Source organism: Zosterops lateralis, assembly GCF_965231275.1.
Source record: "Zosterops lateralis genome assembly, chromosome: 9".
Lineage (NCBI taxonomy): Eukaryota > Metazoa > Chordata > Aves > Passeriformes > Zosteropidae > Zosterops > Zosterops lateralis.
In genome coordinates, this window is record NC_139769.1 from 16622873 (window position 1) to 16640345 (window position 17473).

At 38.8% G+C, this 17473-nt stretch overlaps 1 protein-coding gene across 1 annotated transcript in view; it reads right to left on the bottom strand.

The window, feature by feature from the left end:
• TGFBR3 (transforming growth factor beta receptor 3) overlaps window positions 1-17473 on the bottom strand; it is a 113706-nt gene that overhangs the window by 81913 nt on the left and 14320 nt on the right. The window lies entirely within an intron of this gene.

Consider the following 17473-nt stretch of genomic DNA (forward strand, 5'->3'; position numbering starts at 1 on the left):
TTACAGCAGCACTGGGAAGAACCACTTCAGATGCAGCAGTATTAGACCTGATGTGGGAGAAGTCTAAACTGGTTTAATAATTTATTAAGTGCAGACAATGTCACTTCATTTACATATTCAGGGCCTCATGGCACAGTCCTTTGGATACCATGAAGTTATTTACTATTGTTGAATTAACATAATGCTTTTAATTCAGACAGAATCATTTTTCAAGGAGACTGAAGGAATCATACAATGCTTTCACTGGCTCAGCTCTCAGACCAAGTTACACTTGCCTCTAGCTTTCAAGGTGGGGTAGAAGGGTGAGGGTAGAAATGCTATTAAAAAAAAAAAGCTAAAAAAAGAGGATCAAAAAATTTTATTTACTGTTCTGAGTAAACAGATGCTGAGTAAATCCTGCCTGGTTTACAGATTCTCATCATCTCAGGTTACTGTACTGCTACAGCATCTTCTTATGGGACAAGCTGTATGTACACAAGATGCTACAGATTTGAAAACTGTTGAAAACTGCTGCAGGCAACTTTTCTATGCATTCACCTTGCAAGATCACTGTTCTAGCTAAAGACCTGAAATAACTTACCACACCACACAGAGCCTCACCTACATAACTAATGAAGGAGAGTGATTTGCTAAAACATCACAATATGTCCAGGGAGAAATTTACAAACATGTAAGTCAATATTAGAACCCAAACAAAAAACCCCAAACTCTAACTACCTGAAAATTACCATCTGAAATGTCCAATCCTTTCCTTCAAAAGCAGCAGTATTGTCATTCGAATGCAGCAATGTAGCACCTGCATATACTCAGTGTATGGACATTTCTCCTGGACTTCCAAACACCAGCCAACTACCCAAGATCAGTAACAGTAGCTTTAACCAAGCTCACAAGTCCTGAACAAGAAGAACCAAAAGCCTGTTACTCTGTCCAGAAGAAGCTGCCAGGCAGAAAAAGAAGACATGGTGCAAAAGAGCAGACTAAGTGAAGAGGCTATCTACAATTACAGACTGAATATTAAATACAGATGAAAGCCCAAGCATTCAAAAGTAGATCAAAGTAGGATTAAAGAATGTTGTTTGTGCATGCATTTCAATGTCAGCACCCATTCTACCCAACTGACTGTTGGGGTCATGCCAAAATGACCACCTGCTGGTAGGTACCTGCCTTAAAGACACCAGCCTCTCCAGTACAGACAGGTGATCAATCATATCTTATACAGACCTGGGGACCAGGAAGTCTGAATCATCAGCACAGAATCTGAGTGACCAGAAAAGAATCCAAATCCCTTGCCATGACTGGGTTTTGTTGTGCATGATGACTTGATGTGACATTTGTTGCCTCAAAGGAGGAGAAAGTTTTCTACAGGAGCAAAAGCACCTCTGACTCAGACCAGCTCTGAAACCATCTAATCATGAACAGATAAACCTATGGCGTTTAACCACAAAAGGGCTTAATAAATAAATAAACATCTTCTCATCAGTATTGTCCAGAGGTTTGCTTGCTGGGCACAATATCTGTCCACATCAAGTGCATGTTTTTTCTCATCTTTTGCTCCTAATTCTATAAAACTGTCATATTCAGACAAGTAAATAAAGAAATATTCTCTTCAAGTAAAACGCTTTTGGATTATAGCTATGAAAAGCAGAAGTCATCTTTGTTTTATCCTTCCCAAACTGGAAGAAATTGATTTTTGCCCTCTCCATAAGACTGATTCAACAGAATGAGTGAAATACAAGCACATATCAAGTGGCCTCAGAAATCTGTATTTTGAGCATTTACACAAAAAGACTGACCAGAAGCAACAAAAACCAATACTTGAATTTTAGCAAGCTCAGTGCTTACACCACATTCTAAACAGAACCTGTTTCAAAGTGTGATGCTACATATTAAACTCAGCTATTACTCTAATATTGACATGTGAAAAACAACCAATCCACCTTCCAATGGACCACAGGCCAATACACCACAGCTCAGTGTTGCCATTATTGCAGTGACGTTATCTCAAAGTAAGATTGCTTAAACCAGAAATTCGAGGTGCACAAACCTAGACAAACATTATTCAGAGTATTTTCAAGAAGTTGGGGATCTGAGACTTTTGAAATGTTTGGCCCCAGTTTCTCAAATACATTACTATAATTTAATGTGAAACTTAGCACTTAAGATAAATGGTTGCACTAACATGAATCCATGGCTATATTTCCCCCTTTTATAACCTGCTAACATTATTACCACTAATTTAAAGGGCAAAAGAAATTTAGCAGCTGAAAAAGTAAGCTTATCCTCAGGCAAATAATTTGGTGGCTTTTAAATGAGACTTCAAATTAACCCTTTTAACCTAACACAGCAGGTTCTCTTTGACTGTTTTATGTGAAAAATACCACTTAAAGTTTATTCACATCTTCCTAAAAAAAAGAAAGGGGAAAAAAAGCGTATTGCAATATTGCAAAACACACCTGATGGAGGAGAAACTGATGGTGGGAATGTGTAATCAGGCAGCACCTGGCCAGAGTGCCACAGTACAGCATATGCCCCATGACCTGCCTGATCTTCCACTCCCTTGAACCCAGTAGTCCAGTCCTGAAACACAGTAACAGCCATACATGGGAAGCAACAGAATCAGACTTAAAAGGAATTAAAATCTCAGAATTATATAAGGAAAACTGGGACTGGAAAGATTATTTTGTATCAATTGCCAGGAAAATGGACACATGCTCCTTCATCTTGGAATCACAGAATGATAGGATGGTTTAGGTTGGAAGGGACCTTAAAGACCATCTAGTTCCAACACCCCTGCCATGGGCAGAGACATCTCCCACTACTCCAGGTTACTCAAAGCCCCATCCAATCAGGCCTTGAAAATTGCCAGGGATAGGATACCCACAGCTTCTCTGGGCAACCTGTTCCAGTGCCACACCACCCTCACAGTAAAGAATCTCTTCCAGATATCCAACCCAAACCACTCCTCATTCAGTCTGAGCCCATTACTCCTTGTTCTGTCACTACGTTTCCTGAACAAAGAGTCCCTCTCTGACTTTCTTGTAGGCCCTCTTCAGATACTCTGAGGCCTCCATGCAACCTTCTCTTCTCCAGGCTGAACAGCCCCAGCTTTCTCAGCTTTTCTTCAGAGGTGGTATTCTATTCCCCTTATCAACTACGTCGGTTCCTCTGGATTTGCTGACATCTCCAGCCTGTCAGTGTCCCTCAGGATGACATCCTTCCCCTCCAGTGTGTCAGCCATACCACACAGCTCGGTGTCATCAGTGAAGTTGGCTTAGGGTGCACTTTTCCAGGCACTGCACCCTATCAGTCCTTTCCAAATAGGCTGGGAGACCTCCTCAGCTGAAGCCAGCCAAAGGCATTTACAGGTACAGAGGAATCCTTATGCCTCCTCCTTCCTGCCCTCCCCCATGTACCTGTGACAGCCATGAACTGTACAGCACAGACTGGATACCAGAAATCACATTATTTCCTTCCTTTCCTTCACAGCCTTTGCCTTCTACGCTTTCTTTTCACACCTCCCCATTTCTTTTCTCAGTCAAACCCTATCTTCTTTCCTTCAGTGTCTATAGAAAAGTGACCACAAACTTAATGGCTTACACCACTGTCTTGAATATGCACCATGGTGTACAAGAACACTTTTACTAGTTCTTGTTTCATATCTTTTTTTCATTATAACCTCTTTGTGGCTGCATCACTTGGGCCTTTGCAATCTCACAAAGTATCCAAGCTTGACTATTCCTACCTATATAAATACTGTGTGTCACAGCAGCAGTCCATGCTGCAGGAAGACAAAACACCTCATGTTTGTAAACATACAAGTGTTATCTGTTTGACCAGATACTACCAAGTGTGCAATCTCAGTGACACCCAGCCCTGTGAACCTTGTATGGAGCCAATTATAGGTGCAGGGAAAAAAGAAGTATATGCACCAAAAAAAGTTTATAAAAAACAGGAGTGCTGGTCTTGAATGACTGAAAGAGCATTACCACCAGAAAACTACCTAGATTTTAAGGTGACAATTTAATTTTTTTAAAAATTTTGCTTTAATTAAATACTACCTGTGTTTGTGGTGAGTTTTTCAATAAAAAGTTACTTTCTTGGTAGGCTATGCTGCAGCCTTCAAATCAAGAAGCTTTTGTCTTTTAGGGGTTATTCTTTCAACCTAAAATTGAATTCAGGCCCCTTCTTGTGCCTAGGTGCAACAGCATTCCAAAAGAAACCTATAAGCACAACATACCTATAAGTACAACATACAACACTAAAGAACAGTTTTTTCTTATGTTATAAATTACTTGCAAGTTAAAATGCATTTTATACTTACCCAGTTTTTAATTAAAAGATAATTTGGGGGCTATGCGAGCATTTCAATATTTCTTTCCCCCTTCTGAAGGAGGTTTTGTGGGCATTCTTTCTTTCTTTCTAAACCTTGGGTTTGGGTAGTCCACTCTATTAAAATAAAGAAAGTCTAAAGAGTATTACCCATACAAAGAGCTGAAGGTCACTATGCAACTGTGCTCATTATCTCATTATATGGTCTAATCCAGTAACATGTTTTCTTCCTGGATGTGATAATTAGTATTGTGTTTCTTTGTTTCTAACAAAAACATGGAGATACTGGAATCTTTTAAGGAAACAGTGAATCATTTTGGAAGACTGTGTGCAGTAAGAGTCAAAGTAAAGACCCTTCCCAGATCTTCTAATTTCATGGCCTCCACTTCCCAAAGCAATCTACTCTTGGATCCCTGCTTTTAGGAAAATAGCTCCTAAAAAAGTACAAGTACCAATAAACTGAAATTTTCTGGTGAGAAACATCTCAATATACACATTCAGAAAATGAAAATTCATTCTAAATAAGCCACAAAATCCACAGAGAGACTATGTGCTTCCTTTTCCATAGAGGACTGAAATCATAGTAATATACTCACAGCTTAATCAAGTTAGGGCCAGTATGTATACTGTAACACTGCCAAATCCTGAAATCATTACCTTAAACCCAGCACACATGCTGAAGACTTTAGCAGCACACACTGCCTTCAACTTCCATTGAAATCTGCAGATTCTTACAGGGATGTTGGAGTTTTATTATCTCACAGGGTCAAGCTCTTAGTCCTTAATCAGGCAAGAATTCAGATGAGGTCCATGGGAGATTTGCCAGAGAAAGGACTAAATGGAGAGTGAGAAAGGATGACTCTAAACAAGTTGGGGGCAGATCTTTATACAGAGCAGATTGCATATTGTATGCCTGATTCATAGGCAGTAATTTAGCTCACGCAGATGGCAGCCACATGTAAAAAGATTTGGCCGTATATATCCTATACTTGTGCCTCATCCTCACTGAAAAGAGGAAGGCCCATCAGCAGACAGGCATTAGTTTGATTATTTAAAATGTATATTTTGACAGAGTAAGTCCAGTAACAAGATCTTCAAAACTGTTGAAGTAACATAAAGGGATACATATTCAGTTGTAAAATGAAGCACTTCCTAACTAGTATCCTTGAGGTTCCACCAGGAATAAAACAAACCCCACATCAACCTAAAATCATTTTTAATGAAAAAGTAAAATTGCTCACTTTGGAAAGTGAGCCTCTCAAAAGGCTATCTGCAACATCAGAGCTCTGAAATGAATCACTCACTAATGTATCTCTTTCCATTCCCCCTGAGGTAAAGTTCTGTTTAAGGAGTTTCTTACTAAATGCCACCACTCACTCATCTCCTTGCTATCTGGGCAACAACTGACACTTCACTCACTGCAGCCCTTCTTCCCTGCCAAAACAGCAAAATATTTTCTTCTCCTTGATTTCCTTTTGCTCATTTCTTCCCTCATAAGCACATGCCCGTTGTGTTATCCTACAGGATTTCCCCCATATGGTTCTACAAGGGCAACTGAAGAAACAGAGATGTGGTTCTACAAGAGTTAACCAATTCCACATTTTCTTAATGTACTACCCAGCTGCTTGTTAGCTGTAACCAGAAGGAGCACGCACATTGGCAGTTAACTGCTAAATGCATTTTCAAAACTAATAAGAAGCTGAAAACAATTCAAGCTCTGGACATGAATACAGTGTATACTCCCAGGAGAGCAGCAGATATGAAAGGAGAACTGAGATGGCCTCCATATGAAATCACAATGGCTCTTCTCCTCAAATAATCTTTTATTAACTTTTTTTTTTTTTTAAGGAAGTTGGGGAAAGGAGTTTTAACTCAGGAAATAAGTCATTTGTGCCCAATGCTAACACAGCCTTTATAAGGCATGCATCTTAGTATCATTGCTGCACGGAAAAAGTCTCAGGGAACCTCAAAGTCGATTCAGGTTTCACAAAAATATAAAATGTTCACATGCACATCTGAAGTACTTCCCTTTCAGAGACCCCACAGGTGTAGAAATCCATCTCTCTGTATGGCAAAGGTTCAACTCCCATTTAAGGCTTGCATGAAGGAAGCACAAGCCCCCATGACACTACAGATGGCAGGGAATGCGCACGGAACCTGACAGCCAGTGATGGAGTGATTCCTTGTCTTTTCCACTACAGGAAAACTCCTATTGCTCCTTCTTCAACAAGCAAACAAACAAGAATTCAGTGGAAAAAACCGTAGGTACATTCTGTAAAAACTAACTACAAAATGCTAACTAAATGTAGAAGTGCAAGATCACAGAAGCTTTCTTACTCTCTGACTTAACTGGAAGCAGAGACCTGAGCGAGCAGAATGTTCTTTTTGTTGGAAGCAAAAAGCCAACCCCAGCCCTACATACGGGGTAAGGACTCAGAAACCTTTCAATGAGACTTTCAAAGTGACTTGGTAATACCTAGAACAGCTCTATTTGTTTTCAAGTATAATCAGTAAAGGATAGTGTTATTCAGAAAACAGTCACAATATCCTGGAAGCAGTGCAGTCAGCAGTCTGAGGGGCCTCATACACGATTTGCAAGCTTTCAAACAGTCCACCAGAAAGGTGGGGGTATGAGTAATCTCTCTTCCTGCTAAACATTTAAAGTGCACATAAAAGCTATCATTGAGTCAGCACGTGGTGGTGGCAATTCATCTGGTTTGCTGGCATTTTTAACAGCCTGAAAGTGGCCACCGCTATGCATCTTACATGCCCTACTCTTTTTTTTTATTATTATTACTATTATTTTTGTAGAAGAAAATACCATGTAAACAACCCATTACAGCATATTTGTAATTAGGAGGTAATACCAGGTTTTGATTTTGGAGTAAACAAACAAGAAGTAGGGACTGAAAAAACTTAGATGCTAAACAAGTGGCATCTTAATACAAACGAAAAAACAAGAAAAGAAACTAATGCAGGGCCCAGTTAAACGATATGGTTAGGTAGAGTTCAACAAGATCAAATGTTTCAGGCTTCCACTTACTTACATTGTAACCATAACACACTGACTGTGAAGGGTTCCAGCTCAGAGTCCAGAGGAGGACTGTTGCCTCTCATTTATTGAACAGTCTTCACAGGAAAAGTATAGAAGTTTCAACATTGCATTGTATGGTGGCACACTTCCTTTTTGTAATGTATTGCATATCACTGGGAAACTGGTTGACAAAGCCTTGTTATGGGTAGAGTTACATAAGTTACATGAACAAAAAACAGCGCTGTCAGCTTTTTCATGTACTTTTGGGTAAGGACATATAGCTGTGCCAGTAAATCAAACCATTCTGTTGCCATATATTCCAATTCTGACAGGCTGTTTACTTTGTGGTTATGTCCAGCTGTACCACTAGGTGAACCACAGATCAAGTTACTCAAAATACTTGGACAATACTTTGATACTCTACTTCTGTAAGAGGAAATTCATTTTTGACCCAGTACAAACATGAGCTGCTGCAAAAAAGGGAGGCTCCACCACCCCCACCACACACTTCCAAGGGTCTCCTTATCTGCTTTAGCAATCACGATGGTTCAGAGAAAACCAGCCACTTCTAGGACTTCAAAAGCTCTCATGTAAACACACAGGAAGGGGCTCCGCTTAAACTTATTCTTCCCATCAGTGGACCAGTGGTTTAAAATCAGTGAATGGAATGGAATTTAATACCCATTCTTTCATTAACACCTCATGAGATCTGTGGTAACTTACTGGCCATACAATGCAGAGGCAGGCTTAACATTACACTGCAAGGCAAGTTGCTTAGAGAAGCATAAGCCTGAGTGTATCCTGCTTTAGAAATGCCACCACCCCTGACTGACCTGAAGCGCAGTATCAACATCTTCTAATTGGATGCAAACAGCCGAATAAGAAACACATCCACTCCCTGCCCCAGGGAGGGACAGCACAGACCTGACTCATGATCAGAGTCCAGGCAGAGCAGTTCGACAGTTCCACTACTCATAGCCCTACCACCAGTGCCACAAGTTTGGCTGGAATAGAGCCAAGTTCTTGTTGAGGACAAACAACCTTTTCTTGGATAACAAGGCTACAGAACAAATCGAATAGATTCAGAAATATAGCACAGAAGTGTGCTCGCATCTACTGATACTTTAACTGTGCTTACTACTAATCATTAACAGTTTAGTTAATTCCCTTGGACAATTTACTGCGGTTTTCATCCACTATAAATGCAGAGAGACCCCATATGTCACCCACTACACACTGTTCAGCCATTGTATGAAAAAAAAAATATTTATCTTTAAAGCTTCAAATGTAACTGCACTGTTGTATTTAAATGTTCTTTGAGATCATCCAGGATATTACAAAGATGCTTGTTTAAAAAGTCTCTTCCAGCTGTTCTATGTGTATATTAGGAGCATTACAAAGGCATCAAATACTCATTAGCGATGAGATCATCCTAACTAAAAAAACCATACTAATACACATCTTGGATACAAACAATTACAGCGAGATATTGAACACAGGAGGGAGAACATAGCCCCCAGTAAAGAGGGGAGCAGAGAGCATCACACTCATTGCAGGGTCCCTCCAAAACTGAGCAACAGCATGATTTCCCTTCACTGGCACAACAGCCCTTGCACAGCAGGTTCTCAGCAAATCTCCCTCCAACTCCACCAGCCATGGCCTAGTTAACAAAATAGCAGAGGACCTAACAAGAAGCAGCTTTGAAGAAAAAGCAAACAAACTCATGTGTCACCAATGGAGAAGGAAGGCCAAAAGACTTCAGACTAGAACATGAGTTTTGTAATCACTTCAGGACATGAACCGTAGGATTAAATCCATTACGAAGGAGGACCTGTGCTACACCATCTTCAAATTTCTGCTGTTAAATCCTCCTTGAGACATAATGCTATACAACTGTATCAGCATCAGACACCTACTGACTGGTTTAGAATGGGATTAAAGGGAAGAAGTTGCAGCAACTCTGCAACTATGCAGCAACTTTCTGCATAACTCTGCAGAAAGTAATGGTCTCAATATGAACCCATTCTGTCTGCAGCACTTGTAGCCCATCAAGCAGCGAACTGAATGCTCAAAAAAGCATTCCAGCAAGAGAGGCCACCAGCAAGCACAGGGACACCAATATACAGGCTGGTTCCTTCCAAAAAATTAAGAATATCAGCTGCAACAAGATGACAACACAAGGTATCAGAACTGAATCAACTTAATTAGTTCAGTCAACTAGTACCAAAAATGTTGATTGCTCCAATTAAATTACTTCAGTCCACTAGGCCAAAAAAAGCACTGATTCATTGCTAAAACATCCTCCTGGGTAAATCCTGATTTCACTCCACTTTTTCTTTGAGCAATCTTGTCAAATCATAGACAGTTACATGAATGCTTGACCTATAAAACAATCTCAAGCGCTTTATTATTTCTCTGGAGAAAGAGGGAAGATACATTCTAGGTCTCCTCAAGGCAAGAAAAAAAAAAACAAACCTAGAGAAGTTCTTTGTTAGCAACTTTTATTTGAACTGCTTTAGACAATATTTTTGGTTAATCCTTTACATAGTGCTTGTGTGATATTGAAACAAACAGGAATAAGCTGATTCAGTTTTCTCCACATACAACAAGATTTTAATAGCACCATTAAGCAGTTCAATATTCAGAACTGTTTCATTAGGATTCTCTTCTCCTGAATCATATCAATAAAGTTGAAGTTCAGTCTAGTATTTATAAGAGTTGACTTATAGGCTTCTGGCTGAAAATATACTTTTGAGATGCAGTAAATGTATCACACACCCAGAATTAAGGAACTTTTTGTTGTTGTTGTTTTATTCAAAATCAACCATTACAAAGCCTTAAACATTATTTTATCTCAGACATGAAACTGCTGAAAAAATCTCCTAGTTTTGCTAATTTCAAAAAAGAAAAAAGACTTCAAGAGAACACAAGTAATACAACCAGATCTTTTTCAGGGCTGCTTTTATTTTTCTATTACTGGCATGAAGCGTTCCTTATTCTGATACTTCAGTTACTTTTTTTCCCTTGGTAAAGAAGCCATTACTAAAGTCAGATAACTGACCTTTTAACAGGAAGCACTACAGAATCATTTGTCAAGTATTACAACTAAGACAATTGTAATCTTCAGCAAAACCTCAGAGACTTTCCTACAATGCATACTTGAGCTCTCTTACTTCCATCTGTGATGGTAAATGTGATCACAGAGATCAAACATTAGCACTGGGAAAATGAAAATGAATGCAGTGAACAATATGGCCATGAGCACTATTTTAGCAAGAAAAATAACTACTACTGGCCTAGTTCCAAAAAGCAACTGAGACAAATAATTTCCAAAGTAATCTCTGAACAGAGTTCTCTTGCCAATTTACTCAAATACCTATTACTTTTTTAGCTTGAAGGTGAAAATATGCCACAGAAAAATTAATTAGCGCTTCAAACTCATTAGTGATATAAAAAAAAAAAAAGCCAGACTGATCTGACATTGCAAAGCAGAAAATACAGAAATCTGGCAACATTTACAAGTAATATAGTTTACAAATCGTCTCCAAAGTCAAAGTCTACCCTAATGCAGGAAACTGAAGCCACACATTAACTTGTAATATGTTGCTCAAACCATGCATGGGATTCAATGCAGTTCTACCTGATGTTGTAAGCTGTCTCTCAATGATGCAAGACAAGAGTCACATTTCATCTGAAAATCATTTTTGGTACAGTCTCAGATTTCCCATTTCTCTGCTTTGGTACGACTGATTCTACTTCCTGCAAATATAGTGGGGTTTTTTTTGTTTTTGTGTGTTTTGGGTTTGTTTTTGGTTTTGTTTGTTTTTTTTTTTTTTGGGGGGGGGGGGGGTTTGTTTGGTTTTTTGTTTTTGTTTTTGGTTTGGTTTGGTTTTTTTGTTTTGTTTTTGTTTTCTGTTTTTTTTTTTTTTTTTTTTTTAAATAAGGATGGCAGGTAGAGTAAAAGAAGTAACTCCATGACTTAAGACACTTTGCCTGCTTCAGATGAAAGCAAATGTTTTGCTGAAAACAGCAACAAACCTTCCATATGTTGCTATTGCCCAGCCCCATATTCCTTTATTTCCCCATATTCCTTATTTAATTACTTCTACACTGTGCTACTTCAATGAGAGTAATGAAGTTTTAAGTTCAGTTATTTCCATCACTGACAGGTAAAATCCCTTTTTTATTAAAGGCCTATTAGTAAGTCTCACAGTGTGGGAGCTGCCAAAAAAAGGAACAATAGCTCCATCTTTTTTAAAATACACTTATGAAGAAAAGCACATTGTGCTTAAAGCAGCTGCACTTCATGGCATTATTAAAACCTTTGCTTTTGTCACCTGGGGTCAAAATTTATCTTTGGTGAAATTCCATTGACTTAAAACAAGTTTACACCAAAGAGGAATCCAACTCAATGCCTCCAGGTAATGAAACATGGTACAGTCTTTGTGCTAATTTTTCACTCCAAATTCATCTCTCCTATGACTTACAGCCTAAGGAACTTCAGTTCTTTTTGTCATTAGCTACAGAGGATGAAATTATTTCTCTTCCTTGAAAAGGCATGTATCTCTTCCCTGTATTTTCTCTACACTATAGCATCACCAGTAGTAAAATAATTGAATCATACAAGCATATTTCAGTGGAAGGAGCTTATACAAGAAAGATTTGCAGAAATTCAATACAATTTTCATGTGAAAATAGCAATTGTTTTTCTAATAGCAGATGCTTCTTGTTGAGATACCCCAGGATCACATTTGGGAATGCTGGCTGTGGGGTGCTACAGTATGTGAAGTCTAATCTTTAGTTAACTAAATCTGCCTTTTTTTACTTTTTTATTAATTAAAGGGGTCAAGGGTTCATGTTATTTATAAGAAAAATGACAGATGGAAAAGTTAAGAAAGAGTTAATAAGGGTCAGGAATACAGAAGGGATATTAAAAGATCTACAAGCAAAACCTCAAATCCCAATTCCCTTCAGAAAACAAAGGAATTATTTTTAGCAAAGTATTTATAAAATAATTATGTGAAGCTTAGAACTTGTTGAAGAGAAGTTTCTCTTTAAAAGAAAAAAAAACTTGAATAAATTTCCTTACAAATACAAGGATTAATGCCATTCCCCATTCTGTGTCATAAAAATTTCCTCAAAACTACTTTTCATCAGTACGCATTATTACTTCCCTCCAGAGACCCTCAGTAACGCTGCCATTTGCCTGCATCTGTGCAATTCCAGTACTGCATTATGGACTTTATATTTCTTAAGATTCCTTTGGCATCACCCAGAGTCAGTTTTAATTAAAGAACCAGATATTCATGTTTAGTGATAAATGCTCAGGTTCAGCAAACACTTCAATGTACACTCAGCTGTTCTGCTGAATCAGGACCCACAATGCCACTGCTCCACATGGGTGCAGAATTGTGCAGAATTCTGCTGAAATTCAACTGCTTTTAGCTTGAGAGCTTTGCTGATACAGGAAAAAAATGAAGTCTGCTCAGTTCAACCCATTCCAAGTCTGTGAAACAACTACCTCTTTGAAAATACATAACCCTTCTCTGTATCCTGACTCTCTAAATTCTTCAGAATTTTTGTGTGGGTTTGGAAGATAAAAAAAACACTATTTATGCATTAAAAAAACCAGAAATGGCACAGGATTTGACTCAATTCAGTTACTAAAAGACAGACAGAAGACCAGATTAAAAATGTAATTTACAAAGGAATAGCTCATCATGCAGCACAAGAATGCTGAAGAAACTAAAGTCAAGGGGCACACAGATTTAGTATAGCTTCCCAGTTTTAATCAGTCTTTGTATTTAAAGTGCTCACTTCAAACAATTTACTGCTTGAAAGGTTTTATGTTTTGTGTGAAATGAAAATTAACACTATTTTTTAATAGATATTTTGGCATCTCAAAGTTATGTCACAGAGCTCACTGACATGAAGTTAGGAATTCATAATTTGATTCTCTATCAGATCAATGTGGTATTAAGATGTTTCAAATCATCATCAGGGTGCTGAAGGAATAAAAAAATTAGAACAATTTCCACTTCTAATAGCCAGACACTGGTTTCTCAATAGTATTTCTCAGAACTGAGAGCACAGTGTCCCCTGCAGAGCATGGGCATTCCCTTGCAGCCCCTGCAGGAGGGCTTGCAGCCTTTCTGACATGGCACAGCACACAAAACAGCCCTCTGCTCCTCTAATTCTCTGAGACTGCAAATCTTCAAATGTTTTGAGTGCTGGTTCATCTCATCCTCAAAAGTCTGAACATTCAGACCATAAATGGATAGGAATAGGTGATTTTACAAGGGAGGCAGAAGTCAGCTGATTATGAGAAAGAAGTGAAGAGAAAGGGAGGTAGGGAGTGAAATCCTCATCCACTTAAAAGCTGCAACCAGCCTGTGCTTTACTTCAGTCCTAAGAATTCAAGATCCAACCTCTGGCCCTTGGTTTCCATCCTCTAAACCCAATTTAAATAAACAAAAAACTCCTCACCTTTGGCAACAAATACTTTGGGGAAAAAATAAAAATCACACTCTAATTACATCTGGGCAATATCCAGCAAACACTGTTTAAAACAGAAGGAAATTTGTGTAACTCCCAGTATTAATTTCTTTTTTTTTTTTTTTTTTTTTTAGGTCGCATCCTTCACCTACCAGTGGAAGGTTTTTCTATTACACTTTGAGGAATCATATATTGCTTTTGGAAACACAGTGTTCAAGGTCAAGGGAAGTTCATCTTAAAAAAAAAAAAAAAAGAAAAAGTAGATGTCATGACAAGGCCTGTCTCTTCCTGCCTGTTCTGCTTATTAACATGGCACTCATCACCACCACATCTAGGGGGCACAGATCCAGGAGATACATGAACTTGCAAGTGAACAGTCTTATTGAAAATGAAGCACGCATGCTCTGAACAAGGTAGGATTATTTACAAGAACAAGTATGTAAAAAGAAAAAACAGCTGGGATTGCAATAAAGTGGAGAACCAGGGAGTAAAGAGCTTTTGGAAGAAAACCATAAAGACAGACCTAACATGAGCGGATAAACCAGTAATCTCAGTATTACAGAAAATTCTTCAATACATCTAATTCTTACAGGGTCTTCATCTACCTGACCACAACCATGAAACTGTCATAAGGAGAGAGGTATCTACAAGTCAAGCACAGGTAATGCTAAACAGCAGGGGGGTTGAAGGAAAACAAACATGGCTCCATGGGCAAATTCTGGTTGGTATCAGATGCCACAGCTGTGCTGCTTTCTCAGCAGCAGGAATGATTTGCACCAGCAGAGGATCAACCCCAGAGGCTGCAATGAGAACCTTTGGCCAGATCCATAGGAAGTATCATCCTTCTGTCTTCTTTCCAAAATAGTAATGCAGGAAAGAAAAAAGAAGAAAGAGAAGTTCAAGTTAAAAAGTGCTCCCATTCCTTCACAGGAGGACCTGTCTTGTTGAAAGTTTGGCTCTCAAGGTCTAGAGCAGGTAAGCATTTCAGTTGTGCTTTAAGACATTTTATTAAGACATGCATCATGCACCCAACTGCACTAATCTGCCAGCAAGTAAAATAAATACGTTCCAGCCTTTGATATAAGCCACATTAGGACAGAATATTTCTGCTCCAAGATTACAAAGCCAGACTAATTTAGAGGTTATCCAAGGCCTGGATAACTGTGTGCAGTTCTGAGTGTTTGTGTGGAGTTCCTACTACAGGTTGCCAGACCTTAATTTAATCCCACTTCAAAAACTTAATTCCTTCAGTCGGGCAGATAGCTTGCCAGCAGTTTTTCTCTCCATCCTGCCTCGACTTTCCATGAAGTAGAAAAATCTCAGAGTAATCAAGGTTTTCTTTGCAGTCTTCTTCTGTCCAATTAAAGCTGTATAAATAAAAGCTTACAAGAAATCCATGTACAAGGTGAAAGCAAATCAGATTCAGATAAGCATTTAAGCTACATACATCCAGGTAGTATGAGGAGGTAGAAAACCAGGCAAATATTCTTTGAATATTTATACAGACCATTTTCAAAGCAGTTAGTGAGGTGCAATCTTTAACCTATTAGCTTAACGATATGCAGGTCTGTGACTCATCTTTGACCATCCATTTCTGTGCATCATGTCATGCAACTCAAGGGTTTTGGGTTTTTTTTTTTGATGTATTTAACACACTAGTACCTTCAAGAGCAAGAATAGAAAAGAAGATACCAAACAAAACAGATTCTGTCTAGAAGCTCACTTATACCTGAAAATACAAGAACGCTGAAGCCATTATGTCAGCAAAACCCCTCCTAAACCAGTAGCAGCAGTTTCAGTGTAGGACTAGCAAACAAAAGAACGGTGTGCTCTGCTGCAGCAGCCTCACTTCTTCAGAAACAAAGAGCAAGCTGGAAAAAGGCTCAAACGTATAAATATGAATACCCTAAGGAGGTGGCATGCTGCCCCCTGCCTCCCCCAGGCTCCACCACAAGCAAGGGACTTTATTTATACTTTTTAACTTTATTTAGACTTCTAGTTTTATTTATACTAGCACATTAGTGGTTCAAGACAGAAAAAGCACAGGTTCTGTACACTGGCAATTGAGTGCCAAGCCTGCAGTGCCCTGGCCATCACACTGACCAGAGCTCTGCCAGCTTTTCACACAACTGGAACATGCTGTTTGCTCTTACCTGTTTTCACCTAGAAATACAAACTCCCCACATTTAAAGTATAACTCTTTCCATTAAAAAGACTCAAGATCTCAAGATGCAAAACCTCTAGCTAAATAACCTCCAGAGAGCTATCCTTCCTCAGTTTTAATTATATCTGCCTGACATCTCCTTCCACTTCATCACAGTCTATCAGTTCTTGCTCTTATCTTACAGTACTCATTATACTCTGTAAAGGACATTATCTAGTTGTTCTCATTAAGAATTTATTGAAAAAATTAAAAAGCATGCAAGAAAGCCAAAATATACAGGCAGGTACAGCCAGAAACCACAAAGACAGTGCTTCCTCACCTTCCCCTAAAAAACTGTGACCCTTCCTACTCCCTTCAGCTAATTTCCTCCCATGCAGATAGAGGGAAAAATCAGTCTCCAAGAAAGACAATTTGAAACTAGCTCTCCTCCAAGCAGGGTGCTGGACTAGACTTCCAGAGATCCCTTCCAGCCAAAATAATTCTGTGACTCTACTTATGAATAAGCATCTGATTGAATCCAAAGCTTTTTAAGAGTTTGTTTCAAGAATATCTGCCAGAGGCAAACACAGAACTGGAGAGTAAAACCAAAAAAACCACAATGAATTTCAAGACAGACATGCTACGTTTTCTGAACACTGAATAACTTTCTAATAGTAGCACTGTTTGATAGCACTTTTAAATCAGTGGGGTTTAATTAAAGCTGGCATTAAAAGGTAAGCTGACTTGATAGACAAGCATTTTCCTCAGCAGCAAAACAAAATTATGGTTGTGATCAATTAAAAAAGCTTTTCTTTTCTGCACTGGCAATTCCTTTTAAAGTAAATTTTTACACCTCTAGACTAATACAGATTTGCTCCAAGTAATGGCTCTTCTCAGCCAAGAGCAGCACTGATGTCCTCAGCTCAAGCTGCAGACACACTCAGACACACCCTGCATTGCTGAAAGTCTGTCTGTAATGAAGCTATTGCAAAATGTCAGCATCACGTACTATTAAACAATCAAAGTTACTAATGTTGGATGGATGCCTTCAAGGAGGTCAAACCCAGAGAAAGTCCCACAAGGCTTGAGGGCTTGAAATAACATAATTTTCCATGCTGTAGATGAAATGAAGCCAAATTGTAACACATTTAATTGCTCAGCCCTGTCTCTTCCAAAGCTGGTCATCTTTTCCATAGTGAGGACATCTCAGATTTAAGCAAGCCATCTGTCCACTGTCCACTTTTCCCACTGTCTCATTTTGACTGACTTGGCCTCTTCTCCAAAGACCCACGCTGTACACAAGCTGGACACATAAGAGGCTTCCCCTTGCAACCACAGACAGAACTTTGACAAACAAACATCCTGAGTAGAATCACTTGAGTGCTTGAAGAAACTGTAGAATAAACTAGGTACTTGAACTCCGCAGATCTTTCCTTTCTCTGTGACAGTTGTTGCAACATACTGTTTTAAAA